General features: G+C 45.0%; 1 protein-coding gene and 1 long non-coding RNA gene across 4 annotated transcripts in view; one reads left to right on the forward strand and one right to left on the reverse strand.

The window, feature by feature from the left end:
* The window catches only part of GATAD2A (GATA zinc finger domain containing 2A), a 116,709-nt gene that overhangs the window by 76,189 nt on the left and 25,915 nt on the right, over positions 1-14,605 (reverse strand). The window lies entirely within an intron of this gene.
* LOC119864708 lies at positions 43-12,838 on the forward strand. The gene is made up of 3 exons (XR_005374995.1): positions 43-95; positions 12,301-12,387; positions 12,597-12,838. It is a non-coding gene; the product is annotated as an uncharacterized LOC119864708 (long non-coding RNA).

The raw sequence follows: 14,605 nt of genomic DNA on the forward strand, positions 1-14,605 counted from the left end.
ATGTTACAATGAATGTTCTAGAATCACACATATCCATATCCTTTTTTTTTTTTCTTAAACCTCATAGTATCTGGCACAAGTTAAGCCATCAAAATGTGAGTGAGTGCCTTTGTTCTTTTCTCCCTAAACTAACTCTTGGGAAGAAAAAAATACATGCTCATAAAGATGCAGAATATTTCTGAATTCAGAAAGGTTCTGATTGTTTTCACTGTAACAAAATACAGGTAACATCAAGTCGACCGTTTTAGCTATTAAGTGTACGGTTAAGTCCATTCGCACTGTTGTGCAACTATCAACACCAACACCATCCATTTTCAGAACTTTGTCACTTTGCAAAATTGAATCTTTGTCCCCAATTAAACACTCACCATTACATCCACCCCAGCCTCTAGCACATGTCATTCTACTTTTTCTGGACTACTGACTTTCTGAATCTGACTACTCTAGGGGCTTCATGTAAGTGGAATCCTACGGTATTTGTCTTTTTGTGTCTAGGTTATTTCATTCAGCACAACCTCTCTTAAGGTAGAACCACATATATCATTTTAACCCTTTGGAGCCAAAATGTGTATAGAACAAAGCCCATAGACCTTGTGTACCCACAACCAAATGTATGATTCTAGAACACTGCTTCCCAAACCAGCTAAGTCCCTGACATCCTCCACTTATTAACCAATCCTTCCTTCCACTCTCCAAAGAAACTACACAAAATGGCACTGGAAAAACTTAGAACGGTAAAATGCAAGCAGCACTAGTAACATTATGTCTCAGATGGACTTTAAGTATGCCTATCTCACCCCAGCTCTGACTTCCCATTGCATCCCATCTCTCTGGGATGTATCTCTCCCAGCCCCATCTCACAGACAAAACCCAAGGAAATCAAGCAATGCCTGGTGGGTGAATGGTAAAAATGAGTAGCTCATCTTGGAAATAAACATTTCATAAAATGGAAGCCAGAGAAGACACAGCCCAATTCAAACCTATTCCCTGGAGCACCTGGGCCAGATGTGGTAACACTTATACAGGCCCTCCAGGGGTGCAAGCCCTGAACTCCTGACACAACCAACTCTATACAAGGGAGACCCATGCAACTAGCCCAATCACTGTCAGTGGAAAGGAAACACTGTACCCGCCCCCCTAAAGTTTTAAGCATCAAGCCCACCTATCTTGTGAGGCAGAGCCAGGCCCAGGGGATTCACCACACTGGCTAAATCCATGGATGCTGTCTAGAAAAATAGCATCAAGTGACTCCAACATGAGGTACCCAACACAAAGAGGGAGGGCATTTTATTGCCTATCATTTCAGATAGGAATGCCCAGAGTGCATTGTCTCTTGGTCAGCTGCTCCAGGAGAGATTAAAAGTAAGAGGAGCAAAAATGATTGTTTTTTAGGTTCCCTGCCTAGCTAGGTCAAGCAGGTAGTCAGTCAGTCTCCTTTGTAAACACATTATATCCCTGTGTGATCTGTGACTGCAAAACATGCAAAGAATCCTCTTGAGATAACTAAAGAGTGGTGCTGAGTCTCCAGGACCAGTCAAAACAGGAAAATTTGGGAGTAAGGATCACAGAAAGTCCCACCTGCAGAAGACATCGCCTCCATCTATAAGGCAGTCAACAGAAAACCTAATGGCAGCCAGCCTTGTTCCCAAGAACACATCATCCAGGCTGCCTCCATGTCTTACAGCATCTCAATCAGCTGTATTAACTTTATAGCTGGCAGCCAGGTTGTGTTTATCTTCATGTCACAAAATAAAACCTCCAGCCATTCTATTCTTATGCCAAGTTTTCTTGATTTTTTTTTTTTTTAAAGCAATACCTTATTTATCACAAAGGCAACCTCTTAGAAAGGTTAAGACTCCTTTCACCAGTGGACAGTTATCTTCCATTATCACTGAGGCATCCCAGGCCATAGCCACAGGCACCAAGTGCTTCCTCAACCAGGTCTTGGTGGCCTAGAGCCTGCATGACCATGCGAACAGGAGCAAAGCCACCACCTTCTCCAAGCTGTAAGAACAGCCCCTAAATCAGTAACCTACTCACTCTCATTTGGTGACAACACAGGCACCAACCCTGATCTGCATATTCATGAGCAGAGCAAAGACCAGTAAATTATACTAAGTCTAAGGAGCAGCATAAAGGCCATGGGCTGAGCTGAGTTTACTTCCCTACAGGCCATCTTCCAACAACAGGCAGTCCTGGTGAGGCAGTACTTCCAACTAGTACACCTGTAACTAATGTAACATTATGTGTCAACTATACTCAAATTTATAGGGGGGTAGGGGGATAAGCAGATAGACTGCCACAATCTGGTAATCTTCTGCAAGTACTGGCCAATATTTAAAGAACTGTATCTTTCTTTGGATGGGAGAAGGGAAAGCTTTTGTTGTTATTCAAGAGCACCTAGAGGGAGCAGCATTCTAAAGACAGCTCCAAAGTATACATACAAATAAAGACCTGGGCCTAGAAGAAAAGAACTTTAGTCCTGAAATCTAAACAAAATCTACCTACAGTAGTTCACATAACTTCTTTTTGAAAGGTCCAAGACAACTATTTTGGTTGGTCAGCAGCAGTGGTAAGATGGCAGAAATCTCAAAGAAATATAAATGGGGGAGGACCTCCAGCTTCTACCTTTAAACCCCACTCCACCTCCAGCCACCTTCTCACTGCCAAGGAAAGTACCCGCCAGCCATCCTATTATAGCTGGATGAACCTGGAGCCTCAGGCAACCTCATGCCACCTTGATCCCCAAGAAGGGTACTATCTTCCAGCTGGCAATAAGAGACTGAGAATCAGTGACTCCGGTCTATTTAACTGGTAGTTTCCTTTCCCCAAACCTTAAAGATCTGCCTAAATCCAAATCCAGAGGGGCTAGTGAGTACCCAGGCAGGTAACACAGTCGGTGTGTCCAACCACAAACCTTCCAGATGCCCTCGAGTTTCAGACAGGAAGGTGCACTTGGAAGAATTTTGGAAATGCAGTCTGACACTAGGTCTTTAAATACAAAATAATCTATAACCATCTGACCAACCAAGCTTCCCTAAGTGGCAGAATTCAGTTTCTTTGACCATCAGGGCACAGGCCAAATAATCCATCAGGTAACTTTGTTAAGATTTCTATGTAATCTTGGGGGGATCCCTGGGTAGCTCAGCGGTTTGGCGCCTGCCTTCAGCCCAGGGCATAATCCTGGAGACCCAGGAACGAGTCCCACATCAGGCTCCCTGCATGGAGCCTGCTTCTCTCTCTGCCTGTGTCTGTGTCTCTGCCCACCCCCCCTCTCTGTGTCTCTCATGAATAAATAAATAAAATCTTAAAAAAAAAAAAAAAAAAAGAAGATTTCTATGTAATCTCTACACTCAAAGTGGGACTCAAACTCACTTCCCCAATATCAAAAGTCATACCCTCTACCGACTGAGCCAGGCAGGTACTTTCATCTGGTAACTTGTAAGAAGTGGCTGGAACTGTCCACCAACCACACTGTGGTACTGATGGCCCTGACTAAAGCCACATGGCCAGCCCAAGAGTCCTGAGGCCTTGCAGCAAAGTCCAAGCCAGCGAGCTGGTTCCTGGCTCCAGACGCTTCATCACTGCTGCAAACTCTGATAATGTACCACAACAATCACAAAAACTGCAGGACTAAAATGCTGCAAAAGGATAAGAAACTATAACAATGGCAACATCTATCAGTAAATAGTGGCTTACACTACATGTAAGAACATTAAGAACAAATTGAGAAATGGGGGCACATGGGTGGCTCAGTCAGTGTCTGCCTTTGGCTCAGGTCATGATCCCAGAATCGTGGGATTGAGCCTCTCAGCAGTGAGTATGACTCTCCCCTACCTCATTCTCTCTCTCAAGTAAATAAATCTTTTTTAAAAAAGAGAGAAAAGACGTTTGGGTGGCTCAGCGGTTGAGTGTCTGCCTTCGGCTCAGGGTGTGATCCCGAGATCTGGGATCGAGTCCTGCATCGGGCTCCTTGCCAGAAGCCTGCTTCTCTATCTGCCTCTCTCTCTGTGTCTCTCATGAATAAATAAAATCTTTTAAAAAATAAATAATTTTTAAAATTAAGTTAAAAAAAAGAGAAATGATGTAAACAGATGCCATATCTTCCTGACAATACATTCAACAATAGAAGTATGATCAGAGGATGTCAGGAACAGGAGGGGCTCCTGTTCACAGAACCATCAACTGTCTTCACCACTCCCTGCCCTACAGGGTAAACTGAGGTCAAGATGGAGGTGAAGGGGGCAGCCCCGGTGGCTCAGCGGTTTAGAGTTGTCTTCAGCCCAGGGTGTGATCCTGGAGACCTGGGATAGAGTCCCACGTTGGGCTCCCTGCATGGATCCTGCTTCTCCCTCTCCCTGTGTCTCTGCCTCTCTGTCTCTCATGAATAAATAAATCTTAAAAAAAAAAAAAAAGGTTGGAGGTGAAGGTGAGCTGCAGCTGGCTTCTTTCAGTCATCAGAGTTCACCAGTGTCCGCATGGACACTTCCCATCATGTACCCTCACACGAGTGTCACAGGGAGAGGGAAGAGGAGGGACGAAGAGGAGGATGGGGTAGACACAGAACCCTGCTGGTTAGTTCTACTGACATGGCCCAAGAGCTAGCATCTAAGGAGCAGGAAGGAAACTGCATTGAAGATCAGATGCCTGGCGAACCCTGCTCCAAGTGAAACAAAGTAGCCAAGGCCAAACTGCCGGCACAGAAGCTTTAAGAAGAGTTAAGGGCCTGCCTTCTGGGGTGTAATGGCAAGGAGACCAGAGTCTCTCAATTTGCTTCTGCCTCCAGTCAAACTTCTCAGCATCAAGGAGAACTCTTAGTACTAAAACAGTAGAAGTGTTACAAGATACAATGTAAATGTAACAAAAACTGCCTTAAAAGAAGAAAGTGTAGGGGGAATCCCTGGGTGGCTCAGCGGTTTGGTGCCTGCCTTCCGCCCAGGGCGTGATCCTGGAGTCCCAGGATCGAGTCCCACATCGAGCTTCCTGCATGGAGCCTGCTTCTCCCTCTGCCTGTCTCTCTGCCTCTCTCTCTCTGTCTCTCATGAATAAATAAAATCTTAAAAAAAAAAAAAGTGTAAAGAAATCTGCAAGGGCCACACGTGCTCAGACTGTGCCCTCAATGGGACTTCGCCTGTACCTGAGACTAACCCAAATAAGCTGAAGGCCCCACAAGGCAGGACTCTGCTACACAGAGTCCATGTCCAGCGTGGACTGGACTGTCTTTCTTCCGTTTGCACACGCCAGAGTAACTACACGTGTCAGGCTCCACTCTCCACTCTAGCAAGTAGAGCCAGTGGACATGCACATATGCACATACAGGGCCACCGTACACACACAAACACACAGAGACATACAAACATACATGCATATATGCATACACACACCCAAAATCAGCACAATCAGGACCAATACACTTAGGCCACCATGTAGGCACACACTCTGCCTTTGCCTGGAACACACTTTTTCCTCCAGGCAAAGGCACAGTTCTAAACCATCAATTGTTGAAAACACAGACCATACATCCCAGAGAAACACTGTCCTACATGGGGCCAGGTCCAAACAACTTCACTCTAGTGTCTCTGAAGCAGTCTTGCCAAGACAATCCCACCCCAAGGGAGACATCCTGTGGGAAGTCACCCAGGGTCCCAGGCGACCAGCCCTCCCTGTAAGGGAGGTTGCAAGGCCAGCACAGGGTAGAGGGGCAAGGCCATGAGGGCGGTGGCATTCACTCACCTACATCTTTACTGAGCCAGCCTTACAAGGGACCTTCCTGCTTCCTCCAAGGCCCACCCCACTGCCGTGCTCTGCCTCTAGCTGCCTCACACAAACCCATGCCCTATCTAAACATCCAGCACTAAGATCCAGCCTAAGACCCAGGCCCTGCAGATCTGTCCCCAAGACTACAGTGACACTACTGCCAAGGCAGGGGCTCTGTTGTCCCCATGGTCCAAGCCTCCTCCTGAGTGTTCAGGCATCAGTGAGGCAGGAAGGTAAGGGCCTGACTCTTCATTGAGAAAGTGACAGAGTTTCAAACTGCTACAGAAAAGCCCAGACAACAACTTCTTGGACATTGAAAGAATCATCTTTAATATCTTGACAAGAGGGATCCCGTGGCTCAGTGGTTTAGTTTAGCGCCTGCCTTTCGCCCAGGGCGTGATCCTGGAGGCCCGGGATCGAGTCCCACATTGGGCTCCCGGCATGGAGCCTGCTTCTCCCTCTGCCTGTGTCTCTGCCTCTCTCTGTGTGTCTCTCATAAGCAAATAAAATCTTAAAAAAAAAAAATCTTGACAAGAGATTTTGTTACTAACAGAGGAAGAGAAAAGCATAACAGTGACTAATAATTATTGAATTTTTTATTTGATATCAGGCGGGGTGCCAGCACTTTACATGCCTGATTTCATTTAATCCTCATAACCACAGAATGAGGTACTGCTAATGCTACCCACTTCACCCAGGGTACTGCCAATGTTATACTTCATATGGGGGTACTTCCAATGTTACCCACACTTCTCACAAGGGACTGCCACTTGACAAGTGAGAAAATGGACACTGGGAGAAGTCAACGTGATTGGCTAGGGTTAGAGGGCCAAGAAGTCAAATAGGGATCCAAACCCAGGTCAGCTATCTCCCAGGCTAAAATCTGAACCACTGTACCATTAGGGACAGTCTGACTTTGAAACCATCCTGAGGCTGGATCCTTCCCAAGGCTCTGGGAAAATTTCCTAGAGCAAAGATCAGCACACCCACAATTCCTCTCCTAAAAGCACACTAACTTAACCCTTTCCTGAGTTGCTGGAAACTTCATGGAGGAGTGAGCATCAACTATGCAAGCTGTATCCTGTGGACCATGCAGCAAATTCAATTACTCATGTGCATCCTTTCTTTAAAAGGCACAAAACACCTCAGAGGTGTTGAAGCACATATTTCTGAGTCCTTACCTGCCAAGGTACAAGCCAAAGGAAGGGGCTTAAAGGACTTGATCAATACTGCCAGCCGGGGTCACAAACCATGACCAATTTTCATCTTCATTTCTAGTAAGATGTACACACACCAACCACACTCTAGCACACCACAGACGCAAACCAGAGTCCCCCACAGAGAGAAATCTGCACACATGCAGATTTTCCATGAGAACAGCACAAGGCTCACAAGTATGAGGCAATAAACAGAGCAGACACAAACTAGTAGAAATAAAACTGGTCTCCTGGCCACTGACATAGCAGTGAGAAGACAGCAGAAGATACAGGGCTCAGGAACAGCCAGGCCTTACAAGGAGGGCTTCCTAGGATGGGCAGGGGCCAGGACACATGCCAGCCCTCCTAGCTCTGTATATGGGGCACCACGCTGCTGCCTTAATTTACCTCGCCTGATTCCTCACTTACCAGGTGCTACTCTGGAACTCAAGTCATTTTTTTTCAAGTGCCAAATCCCCAAGGCCCCTTTCCTTCCTGCAACTATGAGCCTTTCCCCCTCTCAACACTGGTGGTGTTACTCTGTTGGACACCCACCTGTCTTCTCCCCTGGACTCTGCCAAAAGAGCCATGATATGAAAACATTTCAGCAATGCATGAAACAAGGAAACTTTCTCAAACCAGAAAGGAGCAGCTGTTGGAATAATTCATGTGAATGTTTCAGAGAAGAGCTTTAATCACTCTGTGTCTTTCCAGAAAAGTATCCAAAATCTCAAGTTGGAAAATCCTCAGAATCTAGAAAATGCAGGTTACCAACCAGGTCTTAGGACACTGAAATCACATCAAATCTCTTTCTAGTCCCTCTAATTGCTACAGTTCCACAGGCTGTGTCCATCTAATTTCCCTCCATCCCCACCTCACTCTTGAAACAGAGGAGATGTGTATGGTCACTCTTAGTTTATTCTTTCACTTTTTTTTTTTTTTTTTTCTTCTAACACAAAGCACTATTAGTTTGGGAAGAGGAGGCATAAGAACAGATAAAGTTCTGCAGCTTCCCCCCAATTGTGGTGGCTGCAATCTGGCAGATTCACAGACATACCCCTTACAATCACGAGACTTCTAAAAGTCGCAGGGGGCATTCAGACCTCAGCCCACTGTATGTATCCTCCCTCCCAGCCAGGTAAAACAAAGAGGAGCCATCCAGCACCACAGGCTAGGCTGTCTCACAAACGTCCACCTTCTCCCAGGCAGTAGACATTACCTCAGACCACCTTCTCCAGGACCCAGTTCAACTCCTCTTTGCTCACATTCAGCACCCCTAAAACCAAAGACCCACAAATGTAGAGCCTGTGTCAACTTCCAGTCCTCACTCTGCTGCACCTTTCAGACATGCTCCTACTCACTCTTCCCTCTCTCTCAGGGCACCCTATTCTATCTCTCTTATGTGGCCGTAAAACCCGAGGGCAGGAAAGGGCCATCACCAGATCCCAGGGGTACAGTACAGGCAAAGCAGGGAAGGGACCCCAGTTTCTGAATATACGGATGATTTGTCCTTAGCCCCTAGTATACAGCTAATCCCCACCCAGTCTCCTTGCACAGTGTCTCTAGCACCTGTTCCTGCTTTTTATTCCACACCAGGCAAATTCAAGGCCGTATTAGCTCAGGCCTTTTATCAATGTCCCTTTTTCCTAACTGGCTTCCCTGCTCAATTAAAGTGAACACTCTCCTCTTCACAAATCTCTGAGGGCTCTCCATGCTTCTCAGATGAAGTGTAAACAGTCTTCCATTTAAGGTCATAATAACTGGAATGACCTGAAAAAAATTTTTTAACCTTATTTCCCGCTATGACTTTCCATGAAACCCTGAGGTATGGGAGGGTTATCTGTCAACTCCATCCATCCTTGATGCTCCACTGCAAGGAAATACCCCTTATAAATGGTCTAGTCCAACATCACCAACCTTTCCCACAAGAACTATAGACCTCCCAAGATCAAGAAAACAGCCCCTTCTCAGAAGAGTGTGCTGGAGAGTGGAGAGTGATAGATCAGATGCCCCATTTTGTTCACATCATGGCATATAAAAAAAATTACATTTGCACAGCACATTGGAGTATAGTAAGGGTTACTCACAGCCTGGGGCTAGAACCACCTGGCTGCAAAGACATCTCTGCATCCCTGTCACCCATCCCAGCTAGCCTGCTAGGAAGGTCTAGAGAATCTCACAGCCAGCAATATATCTCCTGCTCTGTTCATTCCACCATGTGTTGATAAGAAGCTTACACTGCATTTCACTACATGGGGCACCTTCCAGAGCAGCTTAGGCTCTTAAATATCAGTGGGTTAACTTAAAAAAAAAAAAAAAAAAAAAAGGCCAACAGTAGTTCATAAACTCAGAAGGCTGGTTAAACAGACCAAACTTACCCTAACTTTTCTATCCAAATTAAGTTTCCTTTTTCCTTAAGCCATAAAACAAGGCAACAGAGTAGACAAGCTCTCCCATCATCTTAACCTCCACAAAAAATGGGTGCATGTCTGAAAAGCTCACCCAATGCTAAGCCCCTTCCCCAGGTGAAGATCTGTCCACTTTCACTGCCTTTTGTGGTAGGGTCACCTGATATTCTCTCTGAAAAGAAGAACCCCATCCATATTCCCTGAGGAGCTGAGTGGGTGCCTACTGGACCAGGAGTAGAAAAGGCCTCTGTCAGATAGTGACTCACCAATGGGCCTCCTGGAATCCCTCATGGCCCCCACCCCCAAACTTCTCTCTTCCAAACAAAACATGTTCAATCTCTCTAACCACTTCTGTGATACAATTTAAAGACTACTCCAGTACCAGATTGTACTGTTCTAGAATCATCTAGCACCCTTAACTGGCTGTTAATGCTCCACCCCTCTCCCTGGACTAGCAGTCAACCACTGAAGCCCAGCAACTGACATTTAGCCCATTCCACCTTACTTTCACAGTTGCTTGCTTTGACCTTGAAATGGTCACCAAGTCACCTGAAGGATTTCTGCAAATAAGTGCCATTACTTTTTTCTTAATAGACAGGAAAAGGAGTTTCATGCTCTCAAAATTGAAAGCCATCACCCACTTGATTCCAAAACAGGAAACACTGCTAGTTTTGTTTTTGTTTTTTTAAAGGCAGCCCTGAGATTCCAGCAGTCCTTAGTTCTTCCTCCCTATGTCCTGTCCCATCCCTACACTACAGATACCTTGATGACTTCAGGCTCAAAAAAAAAAAAAAAAAAAGAGGCTTTTTGGGGATTAAGAAGTACACTTGTCCTGATGAGCACCAGGTGATACATGGAATTGTTGAATTACTATATCATATACCTGAAATTAACAGAACATCGTATTAACTAGGGACACCTGGGTGGCTCATCAGTTGAGCACCTGCCTTTGGCTCAGGGCGTGATTCCAGGATCAGGGATCAAGTCCCATATCAGGTTCCTTGCAGGGAGCCTGCTTCTCCCTCTGCCTATGTCTCTCTGCCTCTCTCTTTTTTTTTTTCTCTGCCTCTCTTTGGGTGTGTCTCTCATGAATAAATAAATAAAATCTTTTAAAAATATTGTATTAATGGAATTAAAATAAAAACTTAAAAAAAATGATGAGGCCTTAAGGAAGGAAACCTGCCAATGGCCCTCCTAATTGAGGAGGGACCTAGTACAAAACAGAACTGACCAAACCAGTGGATGGAACTAGAGGGTACTATGCTAAGTGAAATAAGTCACTCAGATAAAGACAAATACCTTATGATTACTCATACATGGAATTTAAGAAACAAAACTGATGAACATAGAGAAAGGGAAGTAAAAATAAAATAAGATGGAAAGAGGGAGCCAAACCATAAGGGACTCTTAACTATAGGAAACAAACTATAGGGTTGCAGGAGGGGAGGTGGTTGGGGGAATGGGGTAAATGAGTGATGGGCATGAAGTAGGGCACTTGATGAAATGAACAATGTGTGTTATATGCAACTGATGAATCTCTAAATTTGACCTCTGAAACTAACAATACACTACATGGGGCACCTGGGTGACTCAGTTGGTTAAGCATCTGCCTTTGGCTCAGGTCATGATCCTAGGGCCCTGGAACAGACCCCCAGGTTGGGCTCTCTGCTCAGCAGAAGCCTGCTTGTGCGTGCATGTGCGTGCTCTCTCTAGTAAAATCTTTTTTTTTTGGTAATAAAATCTTTATTAAAAAATGCACAATGTAAAAAAAAAATGCACAATGTGTTAATTAAATTGAATTTAAATTTTAAAATTATGAATGAAGTAATTAATTAATAACTGACCAAGCCATAAAGAAATAAGGACATGGAGCGCCTAGCAGGTTCAGGTGATAAAGCATGCAACTTTTGATCTCAGGGTTGTAAATTCAATTCCCACATTGGGTACAGAGATTACTTAGAAGTAAAATCTTTAAAAGGAAAAAAAAAAAAAAAGGATGACAGAGATCAGACCAAGGAAGCTCCAGGAGAGAACAAAGAGCTATGCTCTCCTTCCTTCTGCAAATTAAACCAGAGGCAAGCCACTCCTCCTCTCAGGCCTCAGTTTCCAGTTTATAACATCAAGAGCTGCTCCACTCATCCTGAAATTTGTGCTGCGTTCAGTAAAACAGCATACAGAAGCAAGCTAGTCCCAGGTGAATCCTAGACTTGTCTAGGGCCCAAGTATCAAACATAGTTACATTTCTAATGCTCTGACAAATATAAACTGACTACAAGTCTGCAATTTCATTTCCACCCAGACTTGGTACCTTAGTATCTTTGCCCAAGAAAACTTCAAAAGCAGACCAGGCAACTCCTACCATTGACACCTAGGTTCCCACCTCCTCCCCAGACTTCAGCAGAGACAAACATCAACAAAGGAAATTGCAAAGTTTGGGAAGGGGGAAACAAGAGAAAGATGACCCACATACAAACTGTTAAGGTCAGTTAATGAAACAAAAAACAAAAGTGTTAAGGAAAACACTAATCAAACTTGGAAATCACCCAGGGTTCCAGTGCATATAAGAGAATCCCAGGGAGGGCATGGATTCAGAATCCTCTGAAAAAAACAGGGCCATTGAAGGGGCAGGTACAAACCCTTTACATGCACAGAATAACACAGGAGACAACAAAAAATGAAGTTCAATCATTTGAACTGTCAATGATACACAAACCTGAGAATATTACAGGTCTGGAATGGCTTGACCAATTCAACCAATGCCTTCAAACCAAGAATTCAGTTTGCTACACTCCTACTTTCCCCAAATCATTGAGCAGTTGGGAAAAATGTGTTTTCTCTGTGGATGTGAATAAGGTTGCAGTGGCAAAGTTTTCAGAACTTGCTGAGTAAACTTGCCCAAAACACACAAGAAAACTAAAAACCTCTTATCACCACCACAGAAATCCACCAGCTAGAATCTCAAGTGAAGAGAATACTGACCTGAAACCTGTCCACCTCCAAGGTTATGTTGAGCAGCTGCCTCCAAGGTAAGAATGTGTGGAATACAATTTAAAAGCCACTGACTCAAAGGCTAATTACACAGAATAACTGGGATTAGAGGAAACGTTATGCTGGGATTATATGCAGGTTTAAAACCACAGGGTTTCTTTCTTTTTTTTTTTTTTTTCCAATTCCCTTCCAAATAATTTGATGACCTTTTTATTTTATTTTATTTTTTAATTTTTATTTATGATAGTCAGAGAGAGAGAGAGAGAGGCAGAGACACAGGCAGAGGGAGAAGCAGGCTCCATGCACCGGGAGCCCGACGTGGGATTCGATCCCGGGTCTCCAGGATCGCGCCCTGGGCCAAAGGCAGGCGCCAAACCGCTGCGCCACCCAGGGATCCCTGATGACCTTTTTAGATGAAAGCTCCTTACAATGAGTTCTAAAAACCTCAAAATTGTTAGGCTGTGGTAGGATTTTGTTATAAAGAAAATCTAACTCCTCAATCTGAGTGTTTCATTGTGTGTGATAACTGACATGTAAGATCTTATGGGGCTCATCATGTAGTTGTCATCTGGGGGTCAATTTTGTCTTAGAGGTGAATGGAGTCAGGAGCTAAGATACTTTTTACTTGCGAACATTTCCCATTTGTCCTCACAGCCATCCTATGAGATCAAAGATATATTCCCTGCCTACAGATAGGAGAGCTGAGGCCTGGTAACCAGGCAACTCACCCAAGGCTGAAAAGCAGTAAACTACTCAGCAAAGCCAGATCTATCAAATTCCCAAGCCAGGTTAAGAGCTGTAAGTCTGGAAGGAGACTAGGATTCAGTCCTGGACTCTCCCATTTGCCACTACAAGCACCATCAGGAGGCAACCCATTTCCCATCCCTGGCCAGAGACTACTTGTGATAAAGCCAGAAGTGCAAGTAGCCTCTTAAAGGCAAGACCCCGGAGGACAGATCTGCCTGGCAAACATCTTCCTATCCCACAGATGGAGGCACTATTCCTGAAAGTGAGAACATGAGATTTAGCAAAGACAGAAAAGGGGCTACCTCCTTTCCCCCTGGTGGGGCCCCACAAACTAAGCTATTCTGTATCACTAGGGTCCCGCCTAGGCTAGTGGAAAAAACATACAAAATCTGAACTCATAAAGGCTGGAACCCACTCTCCGTTGTAGAATAATCAGCAAAGTGGCCCTAGAAAGTGTCACCCTCTGTAGGGGACTTTGGCTTCTTCCATTTGGAACATGGGGACAGGCTACGGCTCCAAGGGGCACAAAGCCGTGACAGTTTGTCCTGAAAGTGTGGAGGTGCTCCACACCCGAAGCAAAGCAGTGCCTTTGTGCTCTGCCTCATCCATTCTCATTGTAACAGCACTCACTGAACTGTATATACACTAGGTCCTGTGCTAAGCCACTTGCATTTATTATCACATTCCAACTCAGTTGTTCAAGGAAGACATTATCTCCTTTTTAGAAACCGGAAACAGAGAATAAGGTTCAGTCAGCAAGGTCACATCACAAGAAGTGGCAAGCGGAACTTACACCCACCCAACCTAAGGCAAATCCAGGGGTCTAAGACACCACTGCAGGGACCTGCTGCCTGGGAATAGGTACAGGGGCTCACTTCTCACTCAGCAAACAGCAGGAAGCCTTGGGTGAGGACTGCTTGGCCACAATAGCACAGCAGTATTTTTTAAAGCGGACTTAAAGGCATCACCTCATTTAAACCAAATTAAACTTAAAGATTCCAATCAAAAGATCTGATCAGTATGATGGGTCAGGTAGTACCATGTCTGGAGACAAAGCTGCAGGAGGAAAGGCTGAAATGAAAGATTCAACCTTCAACAAGTGGAGACTTTATCAACCCCACGCTGCCTCTACCCTCTCCCCAACTGCCCCTACCGCCCCTCAATCCCCAGCTGCAGCTAGCTATCTTTGAGGCCAAGCAACCTCAAAATGCAACAGTTTCAAACCTTCCCCAAAACTCCTACCTCAAGCCCACTTGCAGGTTATTGTCCAATGTCAACACATTCTATCTCAAACACTGGTCTAACTCAGATATTAAGCCTTCAGTCCTTTCATATAAGGAACCAGGAAACAAGAAGGCAAAGCCCCTGACAAACTTGCCCGAGACACAGGGTTACCTTTCTGAGGATCAAAAGAAAGTGGGTGCAGCGCACTGAGAAGCTGCAAGGGCTCTTTCCTCTGCCACCCTAGAGGGTTCCAGAGGATTCCCAGTCACTTCCTAAGGCTACCTG

Source organism: Canis lupus, chromosome 20, assembly GCF_011100685.1.
Source record: "Canis lupus familiaris isolate Mischka breed German Shepherd chromosome 20, alternate assembly UU_Cfam_GSD_1.0, whole genome shotgun sequence".
NCBI lineage: Eukaryota > Metazoa > Chordata > Mammalia > Carnivora > Canidae > Canis > Canis lupus.